A 17,649-nucleotide genomic window follows, 5' to 3' on the forward strand; every position below is an offset into this window, starting at 1 on the left:
GCCACCAAGACTAGAGCAGGATTTGACTCTTTACCAACTGTGAATTCAAAAACTCAGTTAAAATCTCTAAGAACCATTACAGTACTCTTGGGATACAGGAATTTGGTAACTGGCCTTTTGTCAAGGAAGAGTGGCCAATTAGCATCATTATTCTCACTTTGTGATTAACCTGATGTGTCTGACTACACCAGGAGAAACCGTGTGGAGGATGGGAGGTGAGGGCCGTTGTAGTCTTTATAAGGAAAGAAAGATTCAGAAGTTCTGAGGACTAAAACAACAGGGAACAGACCATTATTTCAGGATAAAATTGTAGGCTAATGTGATAGAAGACTTGGAGTGGATAAAAGCCTCTCTGGTGGAGAACTCAATATGAGTAGACTGCATGGTGACAGTGTTACAGAGTGATGAAAAGAGGACAGATTTTAACCAGTGATGTTCACGCCCTGCTTTGGAGCAACTTGAGGAATCACACGGTTAGTAATGTGCCAACCACAGTACAAGAAAATTCCCTTATGGGCTGGATGCAGGTGTGGAAGGAAACCTCTTCACCTGTGTTGAAATTTGGTTCATAATATTCAGAAACTGCTTCCTAGTTTGCTGCGTGCAAATCAGTTAGGCACTTATTTCCCCACTTTGCATGCACATCCATTATATTTGCATAGGCCAACAAGTTGTGTGGGGGAAAATGTAAAGGATGGGATAAGGCCAACTAAAAAAATTAGCCCTTACTCTAGGCGGTGAATCCTAGGCATTAGTGCAGATAATTCATGGGTTAATGATCTGAAAAATAAATCAGATCCCAATTTCCAGTTCTACAAGTACACAGCAATGTGCCAGCTACAGTAGGCATGAGTATATGCATTGTAGGTTAAGAATGTCTTTTTACAGTTCTTAGAGTGTAGTTAGCATAGGAAGTGCAGTTAATGTTGCATGCATCCACATGAGATGTCTGGACAGGACATCAAGCAGGTGGCAACCGTCAAATACTTGGGAAGTGTCATTGACAGTGTTGGAGGATGCTTGAAATATGTGGACACTTGTACAGCAGCTGTTGCTGCCATGTTCTGAGCCCTTCAGTGGCCTCTCTGGGGATGTCATGACATCAAGCTTGCTACGAAGCTGCAGATCTATAGAACCATGGATATACCAACTCTATTGTGTGGCAGTGAAACGTGGGCACTGAGGAATGCAAAGAGCAGCATTTTTAATTGGCACTGCTTTCGTGAGCTGCTCCATATCAACTGGCAGGATAAAATCAGAAATGAGGGTATTCTAAGCTGAACCCAGCAAGCGCCTCCATCAGCACTGCTTCGGTTTTGGTGGCATTCTTGATAGGAACATATTAGGGTGGACGACCAATGAATTACAAAGCATGCTTATCAAGGAATGTCTCTAGATGTCCAGCGATGAGGTGGTGCTGAAGCTTTTAGCAACTGTAATAAGATCACCAGTGATGGACATAAACTGCATATCCATCCAGACCACCTTAGGTACCTCACTAGAGATTGATCCAGGTGGTGTTTGATTTTTAAGAAGGCTACATGCCTTTGGGGTTTGCCATGATAATGTTGATGGCATTTGGATAATCTTGTAGAGCTGTTGTAACTCCATTTATTTCAGTGGAATTACTCCCAGTTTACACTGGCATAAATGAGTGGCTACTATTGTCCTGATTATCCTAAGATTGGCTTTGCTTTCAGTCAGCCTCTACTTCTCAAAATGCTCTTACAAGTTTGGTGCCTTTACTTTTACCAGAACTCTACAGCTTCCTAGCATTTAAGGATGGCTATTACAGACAACATTAATGTCAAGGTATAACAATATTTGGGCAGAATGCATTCTGTGATTGTAAGTTTATACATGACTATACACAAAAACAATATTTAGCTTTCATCTCTGGGCCTAGTGAAGTGGAAACCATGCAATTTTCTCTGTCACTGCCTTTCAGCTTCCCTGACTCCTGGATAGCTCTTGCAGAAAATGGGGCTACATAACTGTAGAGAGATGTTTTGGGACAGAATAGGAAAACTTGATAATCGCACAATAGCAGGCTATTTGGGAAGCAGTGCAATTTTAAGTCTACTCTCATCATGCTTATTGAAAAGCTACTGCTCTTAAAAATACTTATTGGAACTTTTTAGGAGGGCAGTTGTATACATGAAATTATACAAAACTTTCTGCTTACTGAAGTCCTGTCAACTTTAACTTTATATTTTCTATGGGTTTGATATTCTTTCCGTAGGCTTTGAGAACCAGCCTATAGAATGTAATATCCCCACTGTTGTGAACTCGATAGAATAGTTTAATATACAGTGATATCTGTTTTAAAGTTGTACAGGTAGTTAGAGTAATTTCTATAAAACCCTATTAAAGGTGGAATTTTCATAAGTGCTCAGGTTGCGATGCAAAGTACTCCCTGCACATTACAGTCTAATTCAGGGTGGGAAAACAGCTCTTGGTTTCACTCCATGGACTCTAACTTCCCAGAGACGACATTCAGTGCTCCTTCAAGTTTTTCCCTCAGTCAAAACTCTTTCGGCCACTTGTCCTCTCAGTTCCTTTCTCTCTAAATGTTAATGAGAAAAACTCAGGAGTGAATCTTAGCCATTGATGTGAAAGGGTAAAAGAAGGGCTTTCGCAAGATTTAGAAATGTTTGGTTGAGACCCACTCCTTAATCTTCATGGGAGACGGGTGCGATATAGTCACTCCCCACCCGCCATTATCCCTATCAGCACTCCTTACCTGCAGTGTCAGGTCTTCTTGGAGGGAGTGATGCTCGTGGCTCATCTTTGTTAGCAGTAGGTAGACTTTTTGCTGTGCAGGAGTTGGCTGCAATAGCCTCCCCTCAAGAAGAAAACAGCAGGTACGGAGATATTCAGGGCCAGTTGCGGGTGGGTTTTGTGGCGAGATAGGAAGAATCTTCCAGAGATGTGTTTTATTGGGATGATCAAATATTTAACAGTTTAGCCAAACTGAACCTGACATTTAAAGCTTTTCAGGTTCACCCATGGCCAGGTAATACTAGCCAGTATTTGTCATGCTACTGTGAGCTATGTTACGCGCACCCATCAAGGAGTTCTGATGACACTGTGATAAGCACAAGTGCAACGATCAAGCATCTGCCAACCCTTTCTATGATGTGGGTGCAGGCTTGCTGTGGTGTACTTAATGAATCATCTGCCAAATGCCTAGGTATGTAAGTACCTTAACCTCATCATAGAGGCTATGAGGAACCTCATAACTATTAATCATTGCTAAGTTATTGATTTTTCATGATTGCAGTCAAACACAGAGAAGGGAGGGCTGGATCCACAGCACCTGGGTGCTTACATATTTTTAAAGCATGTGTATGTCCAGGAAATTCAGCAAGTGCTTTAGTCACCCAATATTTATTCTCCTTTTTCCTTGCCTTCCTACTCAGTTTGAAAGAACAGGCGAATGCGTAGACAGTCATAAATCTTTCCAATACAACACTTCCCAGGATCTCAGACAAGCACATGCTTTGAAACTCATTTCATATTTTATCTGTTCTGAATAAGAGATGAAAAATATCCTTTTTTTCTGAGGTGAATGCAATGACTCAGAGTTGTTTGAGCACATTCATTCCACTATCTCAGTTTATTGCATGGTGTCTGCACAATTCAAGATACGAGGTGTTTTTCCCCCCACTTCTACTTTCATCTGCAACTTCCTTTGCGTAGGCTTGCACAGAATATTGCTCCATGATTCCTTCTCCCAGAATAGCATCTCGGTGACTAACTGTTAGCTCAGAGGTCCTGAGTGTAGGTGAGGAAGTATTCACTGCCACTTAATGATTCCCATTGTGTTGACAATATAATGAAGGCAAGGGGCAGCTACTCCTATCATGTAGGTTTGAAAACACATTAAAATTTAGCATTTCAGGCAATATTGGCTATGTTTTGGGGATTGAAGTAAGTGCTTTCTATAAACAACACTTAATGGCCTCTACCCTGCTTTGCTGTGACTTTTTCCTCAGAAAGTGACATCATTGCCTGACTAGCAAGGGTAATTAGTAAGCTCAAATAAAATCATGGATCACTTTTTAAACAGCTGGTTTTTTTTCACTAGCATCTTTTTAGATCCTGGGACACTAGAGCTAGAAATGGATGGTTTGAACTTCAGGAAGATTTTGCTCCCTAACCTCATCTGTATTTTGCAGCTTAGGTCCATTTACAGTTTGGTGCACCTAGTGCATTTATTAGCATGGCTGGCAAGTTGGCTGGTGGGTGAGTGGCACATGGGATTTTTTAAAGCAGTCATGCAGTTTGAATCAAACTATATCGACTGTCAGGCATTTGTATGTTCATGCATAACATCTTCAAGGTTTCATTCTCAAAGCAGAAACAGTGGCCTAAATTTTCAAGAGGACTAGTGATGTTGGATGCCTTGATTTTGTAAGGCACCAAAATTCCCATGCAGAGCTGGCTGAAATTCCATTTCACTGCAACTTTTGAAGTTTTGAAATTTGTGTTCCTCCCCTATGGGAATGGAAAAACCAAACCTTTTAAATATGGGTGTGCAAACAGAATTGTGTCAAGATGTCCATATTTGGATCAAAACCTGAGCTTTTTGATTTGGTATGTGAGGGTGAGTAGGGCAATGCCAGCGATGAGGGAGACCAAAGTGTAAGTCTCCACTCTGCATGATTCAAAGGGGAGTTTTTCTTTGCAGATCACTCTAAATCAGAGTGAACAGAAACTGGAACCTGGGTCTCCCACATCCAGGGCTGACGAGAGGGTAGAACAGATTGACAATTGTAACAGGATCTGAAGCTTGGAGGTCCCAAAACATGTGTAACATCTGTGTAAATAAAGTGAAATGGGAGAGAATGGGGTCCCAGTGGACTTTATGTACTGGTGTCCCCAAATTCTCTCAACAGGTCTGCCCACATCCCAGATCAGTGCCCTAACCACCAGATTACACAGAGAATTAGAGTCTCTCTCACCCATTGCCTCCCAACTTCATCAGAAACATTTTGATTTAATTAAATGAAATGAAGTTGAAAATGTTCCAGCTAGCTCTAGTAACTGTTGAAGATTTAGGCCAAAAAGGGGTTTGTCTCTTGAAATGACAAGATAAAGTGAATCATGCATGTCCTGCTGCTCAGTCTTTAGTATCTAATGTGGTGTGGCTACAATATTGCTGGTTCAGATAGCCAGCCAGGATTAGGGTACAGTTTAGTTTAGTTTAGCTTTCTTCTGAAACACTTTCAATGCATTTCAGCAGCTGAACATCACTGAAATATTATGGCAAGTGGGCTCCCAAAGAGGTGAGTAAATTACATAGTAGTTATAAGTAACAGAAAAGTGTGTTCTATTCGTTTCTCAATAACATGGAATGACTTTAAACTGCCACAGTTTGCTCCAGTTGGGATGGCTAGGTAAATAAATATTGATTAGGAAATTCCTGCCTGAACAACCGCAAACTAAGAATGTGATGATTTCATTTGCTTATTCAAATTACTTAACTGATAGTTATTAATCTTATGCAAATGAGGCTAATGTGACCATCAAATATTTACCCCATTAGAAGAAAAATCTCTTTATGTATCCCAAGCAAATATAGTGTCTAGTAATCAGTGTGTCTTTCAGCAGATCTGCCTATTACATCTCACTTTCATAGGAGTCCTTCAAAGCTTTCTCTGTGGTCCAATGATTGAATACTTTGTTCACAGGGCTACAACCATCACCCCTCAAACCTACCTGCTCATTTCTGACCACCCACCCAACCTCACATGTCAAGCTGCTTCTCTGAAATCTTCTCATGGGTTTCTTTCTTGACATCACTAAAATTTAATATGGCCAAAACTGAACTCCTTACCTTTAACAACATGACTCTTGTCATCGACTCTTCTCTTTCCGTATGATACTAAGCCATGTTCAAGTCCTACTGTTCCTTCATCCAAACATTTTCCAGGTCCATCCTTTTATTTCTGTCCACACAGTTAAAAATCTCAGGCCCCAATCTCCTGCCTTGATTACTATAACTTCCTCCTCTCAGGCTTCCCTGGCAGGCACATCTCCCTACTCCAGTCCTTTCATGCAAAAAAACAGCTGCTAAGATCATCTTCCTTGCTCATAATTCTGATCAGGTTGTTGGATTTAGTGGTGTTGGTGGGCTGTGATACACAGGAGGTCAGACTAATGATCTGGTGGTCCCTTCTGGGCTTAAACTCTGACTCTGTCACCGTCAACCTCTTTAAATACCTCCACAGGCTCCTATTTCTTTACAGATAATAAGTCCAAGCTTCTTGTCTTTGTGGCCCTTGTCTTTGTGGCATATCCTTGTCTTTGTGGCCCTACTTCTCTGCCTTATCATTTTTGTATTGTCTTCTAATGTCTCCATCTCTGCTCTGCCAGTAATACTAGCTCAATGCACTTCTATCTGCTTCTCTCACAGCTCCTGAGTCAACTTCCTGAACCACTCCACAAAGCTGCTAGTCAATTGGGGTCTGATAAAAACCCCACTGAAACTAGTAACTTTTTTTCATTTTAACATTGAATCCAATGGGTTTTGGATCAGGCCCTGAGCTTTCAAGTTCCTCCAACGTCATGTTACCCAGAGGTTATATGCTGGTGTATAACGGCAAGATTGGAGGATAACAGGAGATTCTGTATGTCTAGTAACATCATTTAGGAATTACTTCAAGTTGTGGCCAATCATCACTCAACCCATTTTTCTTGGCTGTTGTACCTCTTTCCCTTCTGTTTTGTCTGTTTTGCATGTGTTAGACTGTAAGCTCTTTGGCACAGAAAGCTTTTTGCATATCGTGGGTGTTCCCAGAAATGACAAAATAATAGTAGATCTGAAATAAAATGTCGCCATTTATGCAAAAGTGGAAGATAAGCTCACAATAAGTTTATAGAAGTGACCAGAAAAATGAAATTTACATCATTTTAAAAGTCAAAGATGAATGATTAGTTATTTCTGAGCAGAGAGGGTGGGGATAAGCATAGTAGATAAATTGATTTTAAAAGCTAATTATGTTAATTTGTTTTTAAGTTATAAATAAATTGAGATTAACATAGTTTGAGTGTAAATATTTTCATATTATATTAGAATATAATTATATTGTAATATATATATTATAATCAGAGTTTAAGGCCAAAAGGGGCCATCAGAACATCTAGACTGACCTCTTGAATATCTTACCTCCTCTCTCATTGACTTCACTGGGCGTTGGTTCAGTCATAGATGGTTATGCACAGGTTGACATGTTGCCCATAGCTAGTGACTGAGCCCAGCTATCAGAAAACCTACTTATTACAAATATTGTGAAATTTACTTCCCGACTACCATGCTAAAAAGGAGGGATTCTATTTGAAGAATAAAATGGGAGATTTTGCCACGTCCTTATCTGATGTAAATTGGTGATGTTCCCTTGAGTACAGTTGATTAGAATGTGGATCTGGCCATTTGTCTGTTAGTAATTATAGGCCGGAATGACCATTTTCTCTCCCAAAGTCTTTTCCTAATCCTCTTGTTATTTGTCAAACATGTTTTCAGAATTGATTTGTACTCTTCCCAATGTCATAATTTTATCCCTTGTGTTAATTATATTATCCTTAAGGCATGCTTTGTTGGATTTTAAAATGGCATAGCTCACCTTTTTCATTGATAGATAGACAACATACCGTATTTTCCTAAGTTGAGACAGTATTTATAGAGAAATATGAATGAATCTAGTATACTGCAGCTTGGTATTCTTACCATATAGCTTTAGTAGTTATCAGGACTGATCTGTTAATCCGTGTTTAACCAATCTATTAGTGGCCTTCGGGCAAAACTGTGACCAAACCCTGGATGAGTGTAAGACGGGTGTAGAAGACTTCCCCATTTCCTCTTGCAAAGGCCAACCATGATGTGATTTGGAGGTGCACCTTCTGTGCGTCACCTGAAAAGAGACCTGAAAGAGTATGGAGGGATGGAGGCAGCTATGTGTGGAAGTCAGTGCATTGTGTATCCTCTGAAGGGTGGCAGAGTGTGATAGCTCTGTCATGCAGTCTCCAGTAATCCCCAGGAAGAATTGAGTCAGACAGAATTCCTCCTGTGAATTGATTGCAGTGCAATCCCTTTGCATCCCTCTAGCAGATGGCAGAATCCTTTGTGCTAGTACAAAAGTTGTCAACCATGAACATTCAGGGTGGTGAGGAAGCATAAATGGAGCACTCTGGGGATACTTCTGTTGTTTTTCTGACACATGGGTGTGTTGTTATCTGATTAAAATATGACCATGTAGATCATTCTTGCTACCACTGTTATATAAATGCAACACATCTGTACAAAATATGTCAAGTAAGGTATCTATGGAAAGGTTATGATTTGCTGAATTTGATTATGCTATTTGTATGTATGTATCATTTTTGTAGTTGAAGTTATGAGTATTGGCTCTATAGTAGGGCTGTCGATTAATCGCAGTAAACTCACGCAATTAACTTAAAAATATTAATCTTGATTAATTGCAGTTTTAATCTCACGGTTAAACAATAGAATACCAATTGAAATGTATTAAATATTTTGGATGTTTTTTACATTTTAATATATATTTTATTCTGTGTTGTAATTTAAATCAATGTATATTATTTTTATTACAAATATTTGCACTGTAAAATGAAGAAAAATAAGATTTCTTTTGTTTAATTCACTTAATACAAGTACTGTAGTGCAATCTCTTTATCATGGAAGTTGAACTTACAAATGTAGAATTAAGTACAAAAAACCCCCTGCATTCAAAAATAAAACACTAGAAAACTTTAGAGCCTACAATTCCACTCAGTCCTACTTCTTGTTCAGCTAATCGCTAAGACAAACAAGTTTATTTACATTTACGGAACATAATGCTGCCCTCTTCTTATTTACAATATCACCAGAAACTGAGAACAGGCATTTGCTTTGTAGCCAGCATTGCAAAGTATTTATATGCCAGATATGCTAAACATTCAAATGCCCCTTCATGCTTCGGACACCATTCCACAGGACATGCTTCCATGCTGATCACGCGCATTAAAAAAATAGTGTGTTAATTAAATTTGTGACTGAACTCCTTGGGGGAGAATTGTATGTCCCCTGCTCTGTTTTACCTGCATTCTGCCATATATTTCATCTTATAGCAATCTTGGATTATGACCCAGCACATGTTTATTTTAAGAACACTTTCACTGCAGATTTGACAAAATGCAAAGAAGGTACCAATGTGAGATTTCTAAAGATAGCTACAGCATTTGACCCAAGATTTAAGAATCTGAAGTGCCTTCGAAAATCTGAGAAGGACAAGGTGTGGAGCATCCTTTCAGAAGTCTTAAAAGAGCAACACTCTAATGTGGAAACTGCAGAACCTGAACCACCAAAAAAGAAAATCAGCCTTCTGCTGATGGCATCTGACTCAGAGAATGAAAATGAACATTTGTCGGTCCACACTGCTTTGGATTGTTATAGAGCAGAACCAGTCATCAGCATGCACACATGTCCCCTGGAATGATGTTTGAAGCATGAAGGGACATACGAATCTTTAGCACATCTGGCATGTAAATATCTTGCAACACTGGCTACAACAGTGCCATGAGAATGTCTATTCTCACTTTCAGGTGACATTGTAAACAAGAAGCGGGCAGCATTATCTCCTGCAAATGTAAACAAAACTTTTTTGTCTGAGCGATTGGCTGAACAAGAAGTAGGACTGAGTGGATTTGCAGGCTCTAAAATTTTAGATTTTGTACATAACTGCACTCAAAAATAAAACAAAGAATCTACATTTGTAAGTTCAACTTTCATGATAAAGAGATTGCACTACAGTACTTGTATTAGTTGAACTGAAAAATACTATTTCTTTTGTTTTTTAGAGTGAAAATACTTGTAATAAAAAAATATAAAGTGAGCACTGAATTCTGTGTTGTAATTGAAATCAATATATTTGAAAATGTAGAAAACATCCAAAATATTTAAATAAATGGTATTCTATTATTGTTTAACAGTGCGATTAATCACACGATTAATTTTTTTAATCACACAATTAATTGATTAATTTTTTGAATTGCTTGTGTGACAAATTGCCAGTACGATTGTGATGGGTCCCATGCTTCCTCTTCTGGGGTGGGTGGGTGTTCAGGGCACAGTTTCCTGCCCCTGAAGTAGGGTATCTACTGTCACACTAGTAACCCAGAGAAGGGTAGTGGAGAGGGAGGGACCCGGGCCTGCCCTCTACTCCGGGTACCAGCCCAGGGGCCCTAGGGATAGTGGTAAACCACTTGAACTAGTGCTTCCTTCCCCTGGGCTACTTCCTTCTCCTGCTCTTCAGCTTGTGGGGCTTCCTGCTCTCTCTCTCTCGCTCTCTCTGCACAAGCCGGGTGTGTCTTTACCTAGGGTCTTGGTCTTCTAGCCAGTCACGGCACTTCTCCAAACTCTCCTCTACTTCAACTCCTCCAAACTGCACTCTGCTCCAACTCCTTCCCCTGGCTGATTGAAGCAGGGGGTTTTTATCAGGTGACTAGCTTCAGGTGATCTAATTGGCTTCAGGTGCTTTTAATTAATCTATAGAAACCTTTCTTCCCTCTACAGGGAACAAGGCTTCTCCTCATCCTGGGACTCATATATCTCTCCTATATCTCTCTCCTGCTGCCTTCTGGCCATGCTGTATCTCACTTGACAGTCCTACTCTGTATTTCAAATATGTTAGCTCCTGGGGTAACACCCACAAGGTATTTAGCCTGCACATTGTGAAGGAACTATTCGAGTTGAATGGCCCATTAAAGAACACTTAACTCACAATGGAAGATGCCCATCTACACTAAATGGACTTTCCTGCTATGACTAAGCGAAATCGTGCATGGACGTGTCACTTGCCCCTGTGACTCCAAGCACCATCTTGCTACCTGTAGTTTTCCATTAGCTGTGCCGAGGGCTTTGTTTGAAACAATGGATTTCCTTCCACATGGCAGAAGCTATAAAAGGCCCAGGAAACATCTTCATTTTGCCTCTTTCCTGCTCAAACCTCTGAACTATGAACTTATACTAATGGGAGCATTCTAACCAAGGGACTGAGGACCTTCCAATGATTTGGAAGTAAACAGAAACTTAACAAGTTTTATCCAAGAACTTTGCATTTATTGTATGTATTTGATTCCTTTAACCAATTTTAACTCTCACCTTTCTTTCTTTTTTATACATAAACCTTCAGATTTTAGATACTAAAGGATTGGCAACAGCATGATTATTAGGAAAGATCTGAGTTGTATATTGACCTGGGTGTGTGGCTGGTCCTTTGGGGTCAGAAGAACCTTTTATTTGATTAAACTGGTTTTAAAGAACCACTCATCTTTGTCTAGTGTTTTTGGTAGTGATACAAGGACTGGAATACCTAAGGAAACTGCTTTTCTGACTTCTTGTTAGCCAGTATGGTGAAACAGAAGTTTACTTTTGTTGCTGGTTTGATATATCTTATGGGAGAATAACCACCAATTTGGGGGTGTGTCTGCCCTATTTCTCAGCAGTTTGTCCTGGATTTGGTATTCTCAGTTGTGACCCACAGAGGCACGGTGACAGTAGGATACTGCATTATAATTCTTGATGGAACAATTTCATGTTATCCAAAACAACAGACGCACATCTAAAGAACAGCTTTAATTCACCTGTACTAGCAGGGGTTCCTTTGTTCCCCACCCCACTAGAACAATGAGCAGCAGATCCCAGAAGGCAATATGGTTGACCCTTAAAGACGGGAATTGTTCAGAAAATTCACCATCCTTTCTTTGCCACTATTGCTACTCAAACCCTGGGAACAACGATGGAAGTACTAGAGTAGGTGGGCCATTGGCATTTACACTATATCATATTTTCTTGGTTCCGCCTCAGTGGTCCCTCCATTTCAGTGATTCTGTGTAAGCTTCTGAATGACACAATGGAGCTCCCATAGTTACTACCATTGCTGCAGCTGCACTGGTGATAATGCAACAGTGGAATGTTTCCCAGAAGATACTACTGTGTTAAAAATTGCTTTGCTGTGATATTGCTGTGTGCTAGCAGATGCAGTACCAGAATAAATGTTTATAGCTGCTTAAGCGTTTGTCACTCTCGCTATGCTGGTTGGTTTAGGCTAGTCTTCCAGTTTGACTGTCCTTACTGTTAGTAAATAACAGAAGAAGAACTGCATATGTTACAAGTGTAATACAGATTCTGTCACAGACATATAAAATTAATCTGGTTTTATTTTGGGTTTCAAAGCTCCACAACTTTTCATATATAATGAGGTAGTTTATGCCCCCTAATTGCTGCCATGGTGTGCTGGAAATCCCAGGCTAATGTAATGGCCTGTTATCAGCCAGCAGACTTTAGACCAGGACTAAGGTTAGTTTTGCTTTGCCTGGTGACTGAAGTCTCCCTGGCTTGCCACAGGATTGGCAGGGAGGTATGGTATGAAGCCACCTTTGTCCCTGCCAGCTCTTGTCCCAAGTTGAGTAAGCCCCCAATACTCGTCTCCCACAATCATTTTTTCTCCTTGTTCCATGTTGCCCCTCATGTGTGGCAGTCTTCTCCATTGCATATACTTATTTTCTACCCTTTACTTATTTAAATATTTTCTTAAAATACATGTCTACAAATCTTGTCAACTCTAATCTTCCAGGGAAAAATGCTTCTTTCTTTAATAAAAGCAATACTTAACATTTCTAACAAAACCAGTACAGTGATTTAAGCTATAACTAGTGTCTCATTGCACTCAGACCTGCACTGGTTTAATTAAAGGTGTGATTTAAAATTGACTTAGCTAAATGTGTGCGACAGGCTATGTGGCAGCTCAAATAGATACAAACCTGCCTTGCAGTGAGTTAGCTTAGGTTACTCAGGAATAGATTTAAACTAAATTAAAATAAGCCACACTTAAACTGAAAAAAGTGTCCATATGTGGCTTTGCACCAATTTAAAATAAAGTGGTGCAATTTCTGTGTGTTGCAAAAGCCTGCTTGGAAAATTATACCCAAAGTTTGCATTTTCCCACTCTTTTTGCCTATGAATGTCTATTGTTCTTTAATCATGTCTTTATTCCAACTGCACTATTGGGGCAGAGACATTGACCCTGATTCTCCACTGCCTTGCAATTTGTGTACTTTTTTATACCTATGGAAAGTGGGTATGAAATGCCACCATTCTGATTTGGTGGCATTTTACACGTACTTAGCAACTGACTCTGCAGAGGTGTAAGTTACTCCACAAGGTGCACAGCAATGAAGAATCAAGTACGGTGTCTTTATCTTTTCCTATAAAGTTTTATGCACACCTGTGGTGCTATATAATTAATACTAATCTCTCTCACCTATCTGTCCTTCTTTAATAGAGTTGCCTGCTGCTTCCAAATTAACCTACTTGCAGTGACTCTGGCCTCTACAAGTGCACTCTTGCTTTTTAACCTTCGGGCACCTTTAATACCAGTTTTTCATAACAGCAAACAATTTCTTGCAAAATTTTGCCCACTTTTTTTTTGTTTTTTTGCACCCACACTTTAATTGAGGTTACAAAGCTGGGAGCTCACATCTCGAATGAACTGACTGCAAATGCAAAAGTGGTTTGAGGTGCAAACACCTTTGCTCTCCAATCACAGTTTATTTTATCTGCAGAAAGGGGGCTTTTAAAAATGGTACTCAATCTTCAGGCTACTGATCAGCAGATAACAGACTTTCAGTGGATTGTAAATTCTGAGTTCTCCAGTTCAATGGAAACTTTTAAAAAAAAAATGAATGGCCCTCAGAGAGGAGGACACGTGTTTTTTGAAAGATTCTATTTGCTTTGATCAGCTGTGAAGTGAGGCTACAACTATCTGACGTCAAGTTAAAACTCAAGAAATATACTACAGAGAAGAAGCAAGAACTAAGTCTTTCTGTGCCCGACTGGTTTTTCAATGAGATACAAGAAAGAATACTTCTCTCTAGACTTTTAAGCCAGGCACAGCATAAACACAGTCATTACCCAGGTTCACAGCTCTGACCTTGGGGAGCTGAATTGAAATACAGAACAGTTACCACCTGCTCAGCTGAAGAAAGACTAATAGCTGGCCCTTAACATCAGACCAGTGATTTCTTGGCTGCAGAAAAGGAAGCATTTTTCATGGAACAAGCTGTTTTCCTGCTTTTAGAGGCTCAATAAAATCTACCAAAGACTGTTGTTTTATAATAGAGAAAAACCCTCACTGGAAACATTTTGTTTGCTGATCCTCCATAAAAGACTATAACAGGAGCTCCTGCATACTATTCCTGGTGACAGAACATTCATTATAGGGTACATTTTCAGCTCATTGTGCATAAAGGAAGCCACTCGGAATAGGAACATGACTCTTGTTAACAGAAAGCTAATATGGTGTTGTGTGCTGAAACCTATATATGCCTACCAGAACATTGACCCCAAGGGCTTCATGGGAAATTTTATGGAGTCAGATGGTTAAAAATGAGAGAGAGAGAATTGAGATGGCAAAGATGTTTCTCTGCCACTGATGTTAGGAAGCAGCTACAGGCAAGGAAAGAGAAGAAAAATCCGCCACCTGCCCTCCCTCCCTGGAGTTCTCTATCTTTATATACAACACACATTGCTGAGGAGTCTCAAAAGTCACTCTGCAACGGTGACCCAAAGAGGAAGTGGCTTCATTGACACAGGAAGCTACTATTCTTGCAACCTGAAGTAGCTGTACTATTCACAGGCCTCTAATATACTTCCAAGCCAAGCAGTTCTAGACATCACTGAGCTGGTTATGTGCCACCTATTCAGTGTACAGTCTGGCAGGCCAGGCCAAGCTTTGACTAGTGATTTTAGGTGCTTCCTGTGGGGGTGGGTGATCAACCTGAGAGGCTATAAGAGGGGTCAGATATTCAGAGGGCAGGTGATAAATGTTTTCTGAAAATCAGCCTTCCAGAAGTTGTGTCCAGCTGGGTATCAAAAAACCTGAGGTACCCAGAGCAATTGGAAGAGCGGTCAACATTTTTCAAATAATTGTTTTCAGTTAAAAAAAAAAAAAGGCCTTTATTCACTAACTTCAATAAGAATTGGATTGGGCCCTTAATCCGGAATAAATAATGCCTCAGGATAGTACCAGTGATCAACGTGCTCCTGTACGTGTCAGTATGTGACAGAAAACTGAAGCTCTAATAGCTTTCTGCTTGCCTAAATTTATGTTAATCCTGGTGTCCTGGCCAAATTCAACTTAAGGGTCATGTTTGGCCTTGGATAAGTCATTCAGGTACAGATCCACAAGGGGAGCCTAGGAAAAAAATCACAGCAATGCCGCTGAGATCCACAAAGCCCAGATTAGGTGCCTAGACTCTATACAATGAATGGGGAGAAAAGGTGCCTAAAAATGGGATCCACAAAGCCAGCCCTGCCTCTTGAAGATCACACCTAGCTGCTTGCCCTCCATAACTGGGAACCCCTCTCCTGGAGTCAGATGCTTTAGGTGCTAAGTAATTTATCGTGAGAATGAGTGAGGCAGGCACTTCATTGCACACTACAAAGACAGAGGAAGAGCCCCACTTATAACTTTTAGCCCAACACTTACCTGGGATGTGGGCAACCCAGGTTTAATCCCCGCCCCCATGCCCGAAGGGAAAAGGGATTTGAACACAGGTCTCCCAAATCACTCAGGGGAGTGCTCAAACCACAGAGCTATGGGATACACTGGGGACACACTCTCATTCTCTCCTGTTGAAGCTCCTCCACTGTATATAAAGTTAGAGAGTCATGGGCCAGAGAATGATCCTGAGATTGAGTGACTCTTGAGCCTGGTGGTTTGGCACCCACTTGGAAAGTGGAAAACGTTAGGTCCAGCCCCCCTATGCCAATGACTCTTTATTTATCCACAGTAGAACAACTTCAGCAGGAGAGATTGATTCAGCCTTACACCACACTATCCCATAGCTCAGAGGTTAGAGCACTCTCCTGAGGGGTAGGAGGCCCCTATTCAAATCCTTTCTCTCCCTCTGGCACAGAAGAGGGAATTGACCCTGGGTCTCCCACTCCCCAGGTGAATGCACTAACCACTGGGTTATAAGGAGCGCACCACAGCCTCCTTCTCCTGTGGCCAGATTTTGAATGGGCCCTGATCTGCTAGGTGACCTCTGAACATGCCTCCTGGTTAATGCCCCACATGAAAGTTTGGCAGGTGAACACCCCTCTTCCTCTGGTTCATGGATCGTTCTGGGGCTTAGGCAGGAAATAGGTGTCTGGACACCTAAAGTGAGGCAGCATGCTCTGAGGTGGGAACTTCTACAACAAAAACATAGGGCCAGAGTTAATGTAGGTGCCTACAGGGTTAGGTGGCAGCTGAGTGGGAATTCAGCAGTGGAGTCCCAACCTGGGGGTTTAGGCAGCTTTGTGGCTCTTGGCCTCAATGACTCTGTGTCTCAGACTGTTGCTACATTGCACACCATACGTGCCCTGCAAGAGATAGGTGTAGCTACATGCCTCAATGAAAAGCAGGCTGTGACCATGCTGCGGTGGGTAGCTATACATCAGTGAAAGATGCTAGCAGAGACAAGGCATGGGGGAAATACTCCACAGCGGGGAGGCAGTGGGACACTACGCTGCTAAAAATAACCCTATTTTTAGCAGTGTAGTTGGAGAGGCACTGCTTGGGTAATTAGCAAATCCTGTAGGTACATACCCGAGTGTAGACTATAGGTATATGCAAGGTAAGGCACGGGCATACGTTAAGGCAGTAATGTAATGAGCCCACCAGTCCTGTCAAACAACAGCTTAGCTAAACAAGACATAAGGCCCAAAAGCCTTAGCGTAAGCAGCTAACCAGGAGTAACCCTAGATTGTACGACAGAATGCTGTAATGACTAAACTGCAGACAGGTAACCACAAGCTGCTAGTTTATCCAGTTGGGGATGTTTTAAGTTAGGTACATCAGCGCATGTCTGACCATCAGAGTGCCATGGTCACTAATTGATGGATATGCTAATAGGCTTGAGATAAAAGGCCTAGTAACTTATAAGATTAGTAGAGTGAGGGACTACAAATAAGGAAAAGGGGATGAAACCCCGACTGAATATTCATTCTAATGCCTACGTAGCGGTGTCTGCACAATACATTATAAAAATTGCATCACAACCTGTGTGCCTTGAGAGATAGCAGGATGACAACAACTACTGGTGATGGTGACAAGGAAGGTGGTGATGATGATGATGGTGAGGCAGATAAGGACTAAGACTTCAGGTTGTTCTGCAAAGGGATGGTGCGAGCATATGGATGCTCAGATGTACATTCTGTATCGTTTCCATCTTCCTGGGGTGAAGTGTTGTAACTTTACTAATAGCATTAATAAAACTATTGCAAATTCAGAAGGTTTTTCCTAAGTGTAGCAACTATGCACATTGGGGTTCCCAAATAAACAGTAATTCTAACAATACTGGGCCTGATCTTGGGACAAGAACCTACCAAAGCTCAGAATGTTAGAGGAAAATTCTTAAATAATCAATATAATTAGCACACAATCAACAGGTCAGGCAACTACTGAACCCTGTGGGTACGTATGTGTAAATACCCACAGGGTTCAGGTGTGTCTTTACTCTAGTTGCCTAAGCAGTGCATCACCATCTTCACTGCCATTTATACACATACTGTGTGTAGTGTATGTACTCTATGCACCACTG

This window comes from Chelonia mydas, chromosome 5 (genome assembly GCF_015237465.2).
Source record: "Chelonia mydas isolate rCheMyd1 chromosome 5, rCheMyd1.pri.v2, whole genome shotgun sequence".
In the NCBI taxonomy this organism is placed as follows: Eukaryota; Metazoa; Chordata; order Testudines; family Cheloniidae; genus Chelonia; species Chelonia mydas.